Below are 17,485 nucleotides of genomic sequence, written 5' to 3'. Positions count from 1 at the left end.
TCACCTTTTATTTGAAATCAAGTCAATATAATCGAAGTTTGAAATATTCTACTTGTGTTTGAATACCTAAAAAGTCGAAATTAACTAAATTGATTGTTTAGGAACTTTTGTTTTATTTTAAAGTATTTCTGTAACAGTAGGTTTCTGTTGAACACTCTGACGGCGACAATGGCCGAGTTCCCATCTTAATCTAAGGTCCCGACTTTCCAATGCTATGATGCCAATCCTGCTGCCAAGATCAAGATGAACTAGATTTTCTCACGATTTCCTTCACATTTACCAGACGAGTGCGGGATAGTTTGGAATATATATATATATATATATATATATATATATATATATATATATATATATGTGTGTGTGTGTGTGTGTGTGTGTGATTTTTCTACCCTGCACGAATTCTTTATTTCTGAATTTTCAACTTCCAATAAAGTGTAAAATGGCCTGATTCTATCTGGAACATTGAATAATAATAATGATAATAATAATAATAATAACTATGAAAAACATTATTTTACATTATTTTACATCTAAGCTGAAAGTAACTTACACGTACTAATTAAACATGCTCTTCATCATAAATATAATATGAATATACAATGGAGATTAGCCTACAATAGATTAAGTTATAATTTGCAATTTGCGGGAACATTGTTCGCTTTGAATCTTAGAATTATATTATCGTGGCTATGTGTAACGTATGGGCCTTCGGTGCAGAATCTAGGTTCGATTCTTACAGGGAACTCAAGTGGTTCATATTCCATATTATACTGTAGATCCACGTCTCACACAGCCTCAGTGCTGAAAGTGCTGAGACTCCCGTCCAATCAAACAGTTATTAGCCTCCCTTGCTACAACAACGTTTATATGGGACGTGGACTTACAGCTTAACGTGGGATCCGAATCACATAAGCTCCAACGTAAATGGAATCCGTGTCTCCTGCGTCAAAGACTCGTACGCTAACCATACGATACACCAGGGGTATTTGAGTCAAAATAAGAAAAAGGATTCATTACGCATTTATTGTAGTCAGTAGTGTCATATATATACCTACTTCGTTCAGTTTTCAGCTTGTCGTTCATGTAAATTATTTGTGTTTTTATTATTCTAAATTAATTCATCAGCTGTTGGCTGAATCTAAATCATCGTGAATATTTTCTTAGCAATGTAATTTGCAACACTTCTTTTCTTGGTATGATGTGTACAGCAAATAGGATGCCCGAGCTGTGCGAGTGTATATATTTACTGAAGCGTTTGTATGTGTGTAAGACACATCGTCGTCATCATCATAGGTAGCCTACTGTTCCAATATTGCCGCACTTGCCGCAACTGAGAAGCTTCCATGCTCCACAGTCTTCCGCTAACTTCTTCGTTTTCACGTACTATTTCTCTGTTTTGATATCGTCTATTCATTGTAGTCTCCTTCGCTCTCCCCTCTCTTTCCTATCACCATACTCTCTAGCACATTCCTCGTAATACAGTTCTTTCTGAGCCAATGTTCGAACCAGTTTCTCTTCCTTTTTTTTCAATTACATCTGAAATTGTTCAACCCCAAGATTTCTAACACCCTTTCATTCGTTTTCTGCTTGACCCAGCTAATTCTCTACATTCTTTTACTCATTCACATTTCGAAAGCTTCCAGTTGTTTTTCATAATTTTCACGTAATATCCATGTTTCTGCCTCATGCAGTACAATATTCCACACGAAGCATTTTTTGAGTCATTTTCTAACTTTTAATGCAAGGTTCTATTTTCTCCTCTCCTGCCTCCATATTTGACACCGACCCTTTGTTCCAATCAACACGGCTTTTGTCTTTCTAACATTTATTTTCGTCTCATATTCTTTACAGCCTACCTCAAGTTTTCTAACATGTTACTGATTTTCTTTTCTTTTCAAATTCCGCAACAAGCGCTATATCTCCGCAAACCGTGTACCTAATCATTCTACCTCCTACCGAAACGACATCTTGATTATGTATTCGATCGTTTCATCCCAACCGAACCTTCTTTAGAACTCCCAACAACAATTCCCAATTCACCGGTCAAAAGCCATTTCTAGATTAATAAATGCAACATACATTTTTTCTCTTTTTCTATAAACATTTCAGTTTCTCTCCAACATTTTCATTTGTTTTTTCACAGAAGGTTCTGCTCAGTATTCGAAGCAATATTCTTGCTGCTTGCGATTTGAGATTAATAGTTCTATAATCCTTACATCTCTCTGGGTTCGATTTTTTGGCCATCGGTGTCATGATCGTCTTTAGGAAGTCTTTTGACCACTCACTGTTACATATATTTCATTGTAGAGTCGGAACAATTCTTTCTTGTCCTTGTCCGCCATATTCTTAACGAATTCGATTGGTATATTATCTATCCTAGTTGCCTTTCCATTCCAAATCTGGGATAAAGCTTTTTCAAACTCATCACGAAAATTATTAATCCCTTTATCATCCTCCCTTATTTTATTTTCTACTTCAACATCTAGGACATACAGTTCTCTCTACTCTCATACAAGTCCTACACATATTCCTTCCATTTTCCTAAGACTTCAGCTCTCTCGTTGACTACCTTCCCATTCTTATTCTCCACTGCCATTGTAATACCTTCTTGTTCCCTCCGAAGTTCCATACCTTTAATCTCCTTGTACATTTCCTCATACTTCCCAACTATTTCTAATTTTTGTTTGTTTTCGCAGTTTCTTTATAAAACTCTTCCTTTGCTCTGTCAGTTTCCCTTCCTAACTCGTTCTTTAACTTCTAGTACATCTTTCTGCTCTCTTCTATATCAACCTGTTTCCATGTCTTTTTTTTCATTTCTGGAACATCTATTCTGTAACCAATTGTTTCTTAGCAGTTTTGTGCCCGCGGAAACGTACTACTTCTTCTATAGCCTGCTGTATGCAAAGTTTAATAGGCGCTTGGGAGCATTTGCTACTACCTGCACCTATCTTTCCTCCTTTGAGTATTTTTCTTCGATCTTTCCAACGAAAATATTTCTTACTTCCTCGTTTTTCAACTTTTCAGTATTCAACATCTTTTTGCCTGCTTTTCTTCTGCTCGTATTTTTCAGCTGAGTATCCACTTCGGGCAGTACAAGGTTATGATCAGAGAAAATGTCGACCCCCGTGAGGGTCTTTGCGTTTTTCAAGCTATTGCGACACCTGAGTTGAATCAGAACATAGTCTATTTTATATCTTCAGCCATCTATTGAGGATTTCCATGTATATCTTCATCTTTTATGTTAACTGAGCCATGTGTTCCCAATTACTGTGAATTCTGTTTACAGAAATTGACCAGTCCCTCTTCCCTATGGTTTCTTTCGTCTAAACCATATTTGCCTAGGACACTACCTTTCTGTCCTTCTACAACTGCATGGAAATCTTCCATTACAATTATGCATGCACCTCTCTTCTGTATATAATTTCTTCTATTTTCTCATAATTTTCTTGTACTGCTTCATTTGTACATACAAGAAGTGGTCGGTGTGTATGTCTGTATCCGCATTAGATTCTTCTTTCTCCCTTGAAGTCCTAACATCATAGCTCCATCACCAATAAACTCTACTTTCACTACCCTCTCTTTCGACTACTTACCAAGAATTGTTCCTACACTATTATATCCACCCTTTTCATTACCTGAGTAAAACAATCTATATCCTTCACAACTTATTATATCCTTCCCATCTAACTTCACAACTCCTATCAAATCTAGATTATTTTCTTTCATTTCCTCTTTAAGGTTTTCTAATTTCCCTGTCTGTAACATGGTAGGTAGGTGCCATGTTTCTATTCTAAACCATTTGGTCTTACTTATTTTCCTTTCTCTATATATTTTCCTCACAGTATTACTCTCTCGTTCAAGAGTTCTTTCCCCTCCCAGAGATCCGAATGGGATGATATTTTACTTCCGAAACTATATTTTGATCTGCGAATGACCTTTGTACACTCATGTCCAAAATTATTGTCGCATGCCTATAAATATGATGTAGGAATATAATTTGATCACGAATTCTCCCGGTATTTCTAATAATGTTAGTATGTGTATAATCGGCAAATACATGTAAAAAATAAAGAGCAGTAAATAAGAACAACAAAACGAAAATAAAACTTCCTTGCCCATTTAGCAACATTTTGTTTTACTCATTCTAATTTTCTTATTTATAATTCCTTTCCTATGAAATTCACCTCAAATATACATTTCCCGATTATACATATAGTATCAGTATTAAAAGTACCCTGCAAAATCATTATCAAATTATATTCTTACAAGAAGACAGTTATAGATATGCGACAATCATTTTGGACATGGGTGTATATGCTCACCCATGAATTTGCACCTAATACACTTTTTCCCGTCTCCCGATTTGATTTGATCTTGGAGCTCATGAGTCCCGTATTTTTAAAAGAAGTGGCGGCAAAATTAATTCCTTCCTAAAAGAATAGAAGTGTGATAAAAATGACTCGAAAGTGATTCGAAAAAAATCCGGAATTCGGAATAATTCCGGATTATGGAAAAATTCCTGTCGGAAGAATTCTGGAATTCGGAAAATCCGGAATTTAGAAAAATTCTGGAATTCAGAAAAAATCCAGGATTTTCCGAAATCCGGAATTTTTCCGAATTTCGGAAAGTAAAAATTCCGGAATTGGAGATTCCAACTGTAAACCATTATTTAAAAATATAAATATAGATTGAAGTGTCATAACAGAGCTTTTCTTAAAAATAAAAAAATATATAAAAAACTACACAAGAATTAATAGGCCTATGTGAGGCAAATTTTTGTATCAGCTTATTTTGTTGTGAAATTAAGTTTTAAAAGCGTTAAACTATTCTCTACGCAATTTGCAAACCGAGAAGCGTCATTGCATTGGTATAATGCTCAAGTCAAACAAACAGTTTAACCGTTTTAATTTTTCTTCGATAACAATGATTGGGCAATCATTTGCTTATAATTATCGTAATAAAGTGTGTCATGAAATGTTTCAACAAAGAAAACAAGCAATTTAATGTCAAATACAATAGATCCAAATTTAGGCTTTTACAGAAATAAACATGTCTACAGTATATACAAGTGATGTTAAAGGTTGTGTTTTGATGTAAGAAAAATATTAACTGTCAGAAAGATATTTTAAATCCAGGATCAGAGTTGGCATACCACTAGAATTTCAACTAAACTAGTTAAAAAAAAAAAAAGAAATAAGAAAAAAGAAAACGCGAAGATGTGTATATTCTGCAGAACTTGAAGCTTAAGTCATATTGGATAAATTTTATGTATTTTTATTGAGTATATTGTAGCAAGGATTGAACTTATTATCAGTATTCTCCTGGTTTTATTCCAAGGATATTGATTGGAGATTACGTTTTCAGCACCGTGGGTATTTGAGGTGGAACTAAATGTTTAGGAGGAATTCAAACTACTACTCGGGTATATAGAAAAGGGCAGGAACTTTCGTCACGAATCGAACCAGGGACCATGTGAATGGAATGTTAGCCTCATTACCACGAAAGTGCATTGTTTCAGAAGAGTAAAATGATAATTCTTGGAGAAGTCGTAACTGATTCGTTCTTTTCTTTTTTTAAATTCTAAAATAACAAAGAACAACATCAAAACTAACAAACAATACCATGAACCAAACAAAGTATTCAGTGAGTACAACGAAAGATAATACATTAGCACGAAGATTAATACATTACACGAAGATCGTACTTAACAAGGACGATAATACATTAGTGAATAAAATAAAGCAAAATGTTTATTGCTTACAACAAAAGTATTTAGATAGTGCAATCCCAAACAGGGTATTTAGTGAGATCAATAAAACAAAATATTAATGAATTCGATGAAGTTCATTCAAAATACTGCTTTACTAATTTTGTTCTAGTTTCTTACACAATAGATCATTACACTATATAGACAAAAATAAGTGCAATCCCACTATTAGATGACTTTTTCTTTCCATAATTATATAGAATTTCATTCTTTCTATGCTAATAGAACTTCAATCAAATTAGTGAATTCATTTCAAAAAAAATATTGGTATAGATACTTAGGTTTTGATTGCAGCTGATCGCTGATTTCAATTATAATTAGGATTGATCTCATTTGTTTTCGTTATAACTTATTATTATTATTATTATTATTATTATTATTATTATTATTATTATTATTATTATTATTATTATTATTATTATTATTATTATTATTATTATTATTATTATTATTATTATTCAAGAACAGAGCTGGATTTAGGTTTGATAAAGCCGTAAGCTATTGAACGTAATCGGGTCTTTTATCTGTCCAACTCTCCTTTGTCAACGGGTATTTTAGGGAGCAGGTTATCAGGTGGGGCCCCATTACTTAGATCATAGAAGCACACCGTTACTGTATGTAGATTTTTTAAAAACCCTATTTCTAGAAATGTATATCCGTTTTTTTTCTTGAAATTTTTTGTGCCCCCCCCCCCCCCCAAGAGAGTGGGACCCTAAGCTACAGCTTATTTAGTTTATACGTAAATCCAGCACAGTTCAGGAATAGCAGATGAGCCATGGAGAAAAACAATTTGGAGGTTACCGATCGACTTCGACCTTGTTCTGTACAGACAAAAAGACAAAGGGCTATTTTAAATGTACCGGACAAAAAAAAAAAAAGGATCACTTTCTTCCAGAAACTCCCTCAATTATCTAAATGTTAAGAGTTAATCACTATGGGTATATATCCATTTTGGATTGAAAATATTCTCTTTCAATATATATATTTGTCATAAAATAAGAAGAGTTGCGCTTGAAACCTCGTTCTTGGGGAGTAATCAAAAATGAAAAAAAAAAGTTTTATAACTTTAATTGAATAGTGGATAGTTTTCTTCTTAAAACATCAATTCAAAACTATGTTTTTATTAAGAAAACACTAACTAGATATCTTGGTATAAAGAATGCATAGGCTATTTACATTTAGTTACTTCCATGAAACTGTCATTTGGAAACTATGAATTTTTAAAGAGCATGTTTCAATTAAGAGGTTGCGGTTAAACATTATAATAATACAGAGGTAACAGGTGATCAATTTTTTAATAGACCTGCAACTTATTTTTGTTTTGTTTTTTTAATCTTTTTACCACTGTTAACACTGGTATGAAACTTAAGTATATATTTGGGTGTGTGTTCTCCAAGGTCAGACAGTCCAAAGAGGCTAAATTTGAAAAAAAAAAAAAAAAAAAAAAAAGACGTGAGAGTAGGAAGGCATTTCCGGTGACCTGAGGGATAGTCATGCCAAGGCTTTATTGTCAAACAAGAGAGAGAGAGAGTCTGGTCCATCAGGAGGCTACAAGGAGCAGAGAGGAAAGAAGAAATAGGGTATACCAAAGGCCTACAGGGATCTAAGTGTTTTTCGTAAAGGCAGACCTATTATGAAACAGTTTCTGCTGTCTGGAACCGTGAATAACCACTTTAAATAAATAAACAATAAAAGAGTGAACATATTGCATAACAGGAAAGTACCATGGCTACAGCGGGAAATAACTGAAATAAACATGTAATTGGTAGAGTCGACATCAACACATCTTCACTAGAATAGACTGATTTCCCCATCGCTAGCAGACGTCATCATACCTAATGGAACAAGGAACAGAGGAAAAGATAAACATTCAATTGCCTTTAATGAAGCAGCAGATGAAATAACGACTCGTGCAAAATCTTCTTTGTTGATTTTATTCACAAGGCCCTACTATTCATAACAATTCCTCATTTTTCTGAACCGCATCCAAATTAGATTTTAGAAATACTGTTCCGTACTTCATACTCCACAGGTTTCCATTATACTCCCAAAACACAAAGTTCTCGATACACCACTATTTATTTCGTTTCTGGTTGAGCAAAATAGTTGAAGCGAGTTCAGATTTATTAGACTTCTGGACGACATTGTCAAATCGCTTTTTCGACATCTGTACATTAGGGTGGATCGAAAAAAACTTTTTTTTCGAAATCGATAACGGCTCTCAAGGGAAAAGTTGCCCACCCATAACAGTAGTTTACTGAATTTTTTTCACATTTTTCGGACAATGTCTTCCGGTGCCGCAATCGGCCTAAAGTTTTGGAAAAGTCAACATAGGCAACACGCATTACACAATATGTAAACAGTCAGTTTTTTCTTCCAATACGGTTCGGAGGAGCATATTTCTCTATGTAATCGTTCTTTAACTTTATGTGCTATATTGACATCACCAATATGTGCAGTTCTTTTCTTATTTTAACTATAAAATGACTTTAAATAACCAAGAGCTCAAACGAGGAGGTGACTGCACGTCGTGCTCCGTCATCCAGCGCAAGGTGCTAACGATAACGCATAAACAGGAAATTACTGCATTATCAGGCCAGATATATTCGAAAATCCTAATATGGCAGTATCATCAAAGAAAACAATGGAAGTGCTAACGATAACGCATAAAACAATATATCTGAAGTGCAAACGATAACGCAAAAAAAAAAAAAAAAAGAAAAAAAGAAAATTAGTGTCATTGTCAGAAGGCCAAATATATTCGAAAATCTAATATGGCGAAAATGAGGATCGATTACTTTCTTTGATGATGCCGCATTAAATATTTTCGAATATATTTGGCCTTCTGATAACGGCACTAATTTTCTTTTTATGCGGCATTGTCGGCACTAATTTAACACTAACTTTGTATACAGGTTTCATCTCAATCGGTTGAGTAAGTCTGGCTAGGTTCATTCTAGCCACGTCGGATCTTTTTTGTTATTTTGATGTTTGTTTAACAGCACTAGTTTTGTAAACTATGTCAAAAAGTTAAATTAGTGCTGACGATACCGCATAGAAAGAAAATCAGAGCTATGTTCAGTATCATAAAAATGAGGATCGATTGTTTTCTATGATGATGCCACCATATTTCATTTTCAAATATATTTGGCTTTCGTATATATTTGGCGTGAATCATCCTCGTTAGCTGATGGCGACATGCCTTTATATAAACGAAGAGTCGCGTAGTCCTTCTTTAGTTTGGCTTGTCAAATTCATTGTGAAGTTCTATACAACGATGTAGTTCCCGATTCGACGGCATCCTTCTTGCAGTGACGGGGTGCGAAACGTGTGGAAGATCGACAGCTTTCGTCAGCAATTTTACCGACTAATCTGAAGAAAATAGTCTTTTCGATACTCCAAACAAATGGCTTTTTCTCACATCCTGACGATGATCACCGACTCTTCTCAAGTTATTCGGACTCTTGGATGGAGACGAGTAAGAAAGGCCTGTGCCATGGCACCCAAGAAATCCATTCGAGAGTTTGTCGTGCCTGACATTAACTTTGAAACTGATTATGATATGTTAAGCTAGTCCTCCGTGAAAGCCACTGAACCACCCTTGACTAAAGCACTTACATCGTAAAAAGTAGAAGAAAACATCAAAAGTGCAATAGTCGCAGCTAAATCAATAACGGAATCACCATGTCTTACCCAGGCAATGGAAAGGATGGTACAAGAAGCTACTGTAGAGTCCGAGAAGAAATATGGATTTTAAGAAAGAGACAGCTTCATTCGAGCAAGACTTCTATCCAGGAAAAATATTCCCACTTTTGAGTCGAAACAATACTTCGTCATCTAAACTTTAGACCATAACAACATGTTTATTGTGTACTGGGTAGGTGTGTCAGAGTAGCACAACGTGCAGTCACCTCTTCGTTTGAGCTCTGGGTTATTTTAAGGCATTTTATAGTTAAAATAAGAAAAGAACTGCACATATTGGTGATGTCAATATAGCACATAAAGTTAAAGAACGACTACATAGAGAAATATGCTCTTCCGAACCGTATTGGAAGAAAAAACTGACTGTTTACATATTGTGTAATGCGTATTGCGTATGTTGACTTTTCCAAAACTTTAGGCCGATTGCGGCACCGGAAGACATTGTCCGAAAAATGTGAAAAAAATTCAGTGAACTACTGTTATGGGTGGGCAACTTTTCCCGTGTGAGCCGTTATCAATTTCGAAAAAAAAAAAAGTTTTTTTCGATCCACCCTACTGTACACTGTATACTGTTAAAAATACTTGCTTAAATCTAAGAAACCGTTTCTTATCTCTGCACCGAGAACATCTTTTCTTAGAAACATGAGATTGAGATTCTCATTAATGAGAAATGAAGAAAAGAAGGTAAGGTTGTATAAAGTGAAACGAGAAAATATACTGTTATTTTCCTTATGAATGAGAATTGCCAATTTCATTTCTAAGAAAATATTGTCTCGGTGCACAGATAAGAAACGGTTTCTCAAATTTAAGAAATTATTTTTAACAGTGTAGATAACATTAATTCTGTGTCATGTCAGCTGTTATTCAGGATATTTGACCCATACTTGTAAATAAATTTCCTTAAGATCTTAAATGATTTTTTTAGGAAGTTGAAAATGGATAAGTCGCTTTTATCAAATCCAGGCTCAAAAATCGTAGGTAGGCTCACCCCGTTTCAACATGTCGCGTGCCAATGAGTTTTTCAACCACGTCTCTAAGTGGCTTTTCCCAAGTGAGAGCCTTAGTTACACCCAAAAATGATAGATTGCCCTCATTTCATAGAATTAATTCAATTAGTCAATCATAGCAATGAAATAAAAAGAAAGAAGTTAATAATTTCCATTTACATCTTTGGCGCTATTGCTTCTTTGATGGATTCTGAGCCGGATAGTGCGTTACCTAATGAAATACGCAAGGGGGATTTAGACGAAATTGTGTGCTTGTATTCCCCTGACAAAATTATGTGTATGCTACTGGGGTAACCTATAACCATCTTCAGATGACAAAAATAATAGCACCTTCATGATGAATAAGTACAGTATTTCACTAAAATCGATTTGGCATGTAATATCTCAATCGAAAACATGCATACACAGTCTTTATATGCCACAACCGTTTCTAAAGGGTTAATAAAGATTTTAAAACCTGTCTCTGTTTCTCTCTCTACGAAGCAATTGAATTTTCAAAATGTTGATGAAATATAGATTTATAAGGATGCAACAAGTGATCATTATCCACAAAGCGAACAGCTGGACATTTAAAAAGCAACATCAATTTGTATGCATCCCACATTTGTATGATGGAAGGAGAGTAAAATGATTAGCAGTGCACCTCTACGAAGCGTCACGCGTGACGGTCACGATCTCTAGAAACAGCAACCAAAGACGGACCAAAGAGCCAAAGAGTTTAAAAGCCTAGCAGTAGTGTGACGCAAGTGTGTCTGGACGGTTGAACAACACCTCGATAACGATTCCAGCGAGTTTTAAGTTTGATCACTGAAGACTGATGACGTATTGTGAGTTCAAAGTAACCTTCCGCAACAGTGGTGCTCATGCTGGACGAATTGCAGCAACATTGAATGACTCCACGATGTTACACACAACATGTTGCGTCTCTTCACAAATTGAGAGGAAAGACTTCTTGTGCATACGACTATGACGGGTCAAACACGCACATCTCGAACACTGGAGCACAATTTTGAGATTATTGTGCAGCGACCAGTGTCCCCATAAACAAGCAGAAGTCTAGCTGGGCAGAATTTATTTAAATGGTGCCCATAGTCGCAGCTCCGTTTGACTGTACAGCATATGTATGTTCAGCAGCAGTAGTGCCACGAACATCGAACATGGAAAGCAGAATGAAACATCTTTTTGGATGGATCCCACCTCATATAATGTTGGCTGCATACATGTCTGGAGGTCTGGAGGTACCATGGTAACTGGGAAAGTTTGCATTCTGCATTGCCGAACTCCGTGACCGCTAGCATCTAAAATGCATTAACAGGTCTTTGACTAGCCAAATCGATGAGGTGTTCGACGTGGTTGTGGTCTCTTTTTTTGTAGATTCTGCATAAAACCACTTTCCAACAGTGTAACAGAAGATCGTATGTAGAATGCAAAGTGCTATACTCCGTGAATCGACACAATATTCCATTGCTACTTTGACCGGTGCATTCATCAGAACTCACATTGATTGAATACATCTAGCCCACGATTCCACATAACACCTAGTACACCAAAGACATCCACCAACTACAATTGATGAGCTTTATCAACAGTTGCAAACATAAGTACAACAGGAGACATCCCAAATCTTATCCTTTTTATGGATCGTTTTATTGCAGACGTTCAGGACATTCTAGTGGATCCACAGATTACTGATTTTTATACTTTCTTCGAAACTTTCGAGGCGCTGTTACATATCGCTCGGTGGTAAGAATAATAAATTCACACTTGCACCTTAAGCTATCAGTAGGGACGTGAAGTTATCGTTTTAACGATAACATCGAAAACTTGAAAAAGACAAAATAAAGTATATAGATATACCTAAATATATGATAGGAGGTCGTTTTTGGCGTTTTTAAATCGCGAAATAACGCGAATTCGGTACTTCTTTCAAACTAACATTAAAATGCACTGCATGAAGCGATAGATTCGCGAAATCGCCATGTTGGCCGGTAATAGTAATAAAATAACACAAGTTTTCTTTGCAACGTGATTCACACAAAACCAGCAGTCCTGTTATTTTTAGACCAGTTGGTCAGTGAAAGTTTGAGTCTGAGATTTTGCTGCGTGTGCTCTTGAAGCAATATCTTTGTAGCTTCGAACATTGATTCTGAAAGATATTTTTCAGAATACAATTTCGTAGTTACGGTAATGAGGCAAAACCTTAAAGAAGAAAATGTGGAAATATTGACAATTTTGTCTTTTGAAAAATAAGAGACATTGAAGAAACCATAAATTCGCAATTAAGTGAAAATATGTGTTGTTAATGATATGAAGTGTGTTTTAAATAAGTATATTGTGAATTGTAAGTGTGTATTTAAATAAGAAACACTGCAGTGTGGTTTTTAGTCGTTATTTGTATTAAAATCATACATTTAATCAAATAAATCCATGTTTAGGAGGGATATCGAGCCATTCTTTTCTCAGATGGTAAGTCCAAATATATAATTTATTCTTTTAAATTTAAGATGTCAAAATTTAAAACTATTCGTTTAATTTTAAAATTATATTTTATTTTAATTAGCTTTCACAGACCACTTTTTATATGTTTACAATATACCTGCTTTTCAAAACCATTACAGAACAAAGCAAATAACCCCTATTTGCTCGTATTAAATCACGAAAAATAACACCGATTTTGGGGAGAAATAACACCTATTTCAGGAATAAAATAAAACGAAAACTTCAAGTCTTTAGCTGTCAGTCTACCACATGTAGGGCTGATTCCGCTTCTTCGTTTTGGTGTTGAGATTTTACTAGCAGCGTAGCTTAAGCTTTAAAATACGACATAGATTTTATGGACATCTTTCGCTCTATTCAAGTCAGTTAAGTAAAGTTCATCTTTGCATTTTGTATGTAAAAGAACTTCTTTTATGCTAAATTTCATACCTTTATATCAAGAGAAACACGTACTAGTAGTATCTTTAAAAAAACTTTTCTCGCCTTCGAGATAGAAATTTAAATCTACAGATTCTAAAATCCTATCCGAAGTGAGACTTATCAAAGACCAGAAATGATTCCGATTCGTAAGGCAATAAATATTTTCTTCCCATCATTCCTGTGATCCATACTTCTATCATTCATACTGAATTTATGTGAGTTAATAACATGTTCATATCCACTCTGAGCAAAGTATCTCCATATACCAAATTTAATTCGTTTATATCCAACGGTTTAAGAGTAACGTGACAGTGGTAAAATTATACCCTTCCCCCATTTCAAATGTAATTTCCAGGATTCGTGCAAGTGAAAGAAATATTCAGTCATACTCCATGTAGCAAGAAAGTCTCATAATCCTTCCTTTTGGTCTCGTGACTAGCAAGTGCACCTTTCATACACGTGATCCTGAATTCGGTTCCCGTGGCGGAGCACTAAAACTTTGAACGGGTTACGGTCAGAGCCGTATTTAGGGGGTGCAAAGGTAAACGTGCACCCCTTCTTTGTAAATGTACGCTACCAAAAGTGAGAAGCTAGCCGCGAGTCTTGCAATATCATTAGTTTCAGTCAATTTTCTGAAGCTTGAACGAAAAGATTATCGAGAGCAGACATTAGCACTTCCAGGCCAATTCCTCATTCACACCACAGATGCCTAAAGGCATTTCAAAACCTCAAATTTAATTCATATGTACTGGCAGTTATTTGGTGCACTCTCTCAGAAAATTCTGGATCCGGCCCTGGTTACAGTGGTTCGGATTCCATTTTAAACTGTAGGTTCACGTATCATATAGCCTCGGTGCTGAAAAGTTACTCTAAACTTCAACAAACAAGCCTACTCTATATTGACCTTCTATGTCAGTGGCGTACCCAGAATTCCATCAAGAGAGGACTCAAGTTCTCCATATATATATATATATATATATATATATATATATATATATATATATATAAATTTCAGGTGTTTTGTAATAATATCTTAATATGGTAATTAATTATTTGCGCATAATTTGCTCAAAGGGAGTTTAATGCTCCTAAATCTCTTTCGCGTATACCACTATGCTTTATTGTTATTTAGATAGCAGACGTGTCTTGCGGCAGCTGTATCTAGCTTAAGCTACATTTCAAACTGTGCCTATAATACAAATGTAAAGTACAGTAATGTATTGTACAGTCTTCTTCATAAAATCTTGGCCAAACCTTGCTTTCAAACCTTACGAAGGAGACTCTAAAACTTAAGCTCTAAATGAAGATCTCAATTGGCCAAACAGAGCTCCTTCGTGACTAAGCGGATACCGTACGCTCCTTTGGCCTGGGAGAACCGGTGGGCGCCATTGTAGTTTAGGTTCCACGTTAATCTGTAGGTCCATGACTCACATAACTACACTGCTAAATGGAAGGTTAAACTCAAAATCAACTCAACTCAATTCACCAAAAACAAATCAATACTTGTTTGATTTCATTCCAACTTTAGGTATGAGTACAAGGCTTTTCGAAGAGAGTAGAAAGAGACGTGATTATATAACTGAATTGCCTTGTGTTTCTTAATTATTTTATTGCAGCTGTGTATTTTCTTGTCACTTGTAGTCGGACAGGCCCTTAGAGGGCCTTAGGAGTGGGAAGGATTTATTACCCGACCATTAGAAGGATTCCTGGAAGGTAGAATGACCTCTTTGCTGTTTGAAACATGATTCTACACGCTTCTTTAATTCAAAAATATATTTAATTATGATATAATAACATTAAAATATGTCTCAGACAATCAGAAAGCTACCATGATTCTTGAAACATGATTTTTTATTCTCTCGTAACTACTCGAACTCTTATTTGATTTGTAATTTTAAAATTATTTCTCTCGCAACAAATTAATCGCTGTTAAAAAATCCATAGGAAACTCAGATTTTTCTCTTAACAACACTCATTGAGTGAGAACTTAAAACAATTTCATCTTTCACAGTTTCCTTCTTATGGAAGCTCTGCTTATGAATTCTTTCGTTTATTACACACACTCGATGTTAAAATGTTACAAACTTAGAAAAATTCCTAACGCATGCGCAGTTTAGCTCCACCCCTTCTCTGGCTTATCTCTCTCTCTCTCTTCTTGTGAGCGATCATAGATGGTATTGGCACGTAAGAACTTGTCAATAATCTCCTCTCTACCCCTCACTGACCACACTTTTCTTGTTGGAACAGGTAAATGAACCTTTCTCCTTTCCCCGATAATTGACACCTTTGTCTGCCGACAGCCCTTTCTCATTCTTGTAATTATCCGGGTAGTTGGGTAGAGACACACCTTGCCCCTACGTCTTCTATGCCCTGAACAGAACTGAATAGCTTTCCTACCCACTTCTCTTTTTCCTTGTGAGCTTTCTGAAGATAGCTCCTTTTTCTTTTTTCTGCCCGGGTAGTGTGACCATTGTCTGAGCTGAAGTTTTGTGTCCTTTACTGTCGACGATCGGATATATGGTTGGTATATACATCCCGCCCTTTTTTGTTCCCTGCCAATTGGCAGTCATTAAACAGTATGTTAGATAGCTTCATTCTTTGTTGATTGCTTTACCTGACCATGAGTTATTGCCCTTTGTGAATTTAGATATGATTTTCTGTTTTGGCAGTAATACAAGATGCTTTGTTTTCCCACAATAAATCAGTGTAAAACTGACAACGGCTCCCACTTTTCATATTCCTTTATTGAAATATATGGATCATTAAATTTATGTTTCTTTGAAAATTACATTTTCTGCGCCGCCCGTTACCTGTCTGTCTTTTGAGAGTAGAAGTTGTAAACGAATTTTCTAGAATGGAATTTTTTCCTAGTGCATTGTAGATTTCAGTTATTGTATGTTTGCTGGAACCTCTCAAATCATTAAACCAGACCAAATATCTTGTTTGCATAGCGTAGCTCACCATGATTTCAGACATATTCAATTAAAATTGGCCACTAGAGTTTTACTCACAGTGTGAAACTGTCTGGTAACTTATATTATTTTGAAGAAATTTACATTTAATGGCCACCTACCTGCATAAGTATGCTCCCAAACTGTCTCTGAAACTATTGAGAAGAAAGAAAAAAATGATGAATTGTTTTGATTATTGGGAGTACACGTTGGTTATCTTTGGTTGTATTCTGTTATATTATTGAAAGAAGAAAAATAAATTGTGAAATGATCACTATAGAATCGACACGGCGTCTGGCTTTTCCCCCTTTTTGTATGGAAACAAAATACTCCGCCTTTTCCTCTTTATACATTGAGAGAATTACGACTTAAGCAGTAATACAAACAAAAATTCATGTACGCTATATCCCACCCCCTCTCATATTAATATTTAAATAAATCATATAAATCCACTGCACCTGCATTTTGTAAAATTTACTTTACTGTCGCAGCGTGGTTAACTGGTAATTATTTCTCGTAGTGTAAGAACTTGTGTTTCTCTTCTGTTTTTTGTCTGTGTTCTTGAAGAGGAGTTTGCAAAACTAGCGTGTTTTCTTACATTATTATTAGTAATGTTAACAAAGTTTGAAAAACAAATTGTTGTAATGAGATAACATGATTTGCCATGAAAATAATTCAGGGGAGCTAGGAGCAAACTATAAACCCCACGCACCAGAGGTAAACGCTCTACTTCTGAGCCACCGCGTCCCACGAAACACATATGTGCTTTACCACTGAATCACCGTGTTCCCCAAACCGGGAAAGACTACCACTCATCCAGCGTCCCCCATCCAACAGAGATATGCGCTTTTTTTGAAAAGATTGGTTGAGCTGAATATTGACCCGCAACACCCCTGAATTTTGTTAATAATTTATTTGTTCGTGAATTGAAATAATATAATGACACACTATAACTGTGAGTGATTAACTAATGTAAAGGGAAAAGTGAATTAAAAATTGCCTTATGGATAACCAAATTTTATATTGTTTGAAGTGTGTATGTTTGTCGCGTCTCATAGGCAAGCCTAACATTAAAGAACTATACCACGAGATACATTATATGATTTGCACGCTTTGTTATTATTATTATTATTATTATTATT

Source organism: Thermobia domestica, chromosome 1, assembly GCF_964235325.1.
Source record: "Thermobia domestica chromosome 1, izTheDome1.hap1.1, whole genome shotgun sequence".
Taxonomy (NCBI): Eukaryota; Metazoa; Arthropoda; class Insecta; order Zygentoma; family Lepismatidae; genus Thermobia; species Thermobia domestica.
Note: the sequence above shows the minus strand (reverse complement) of the source record.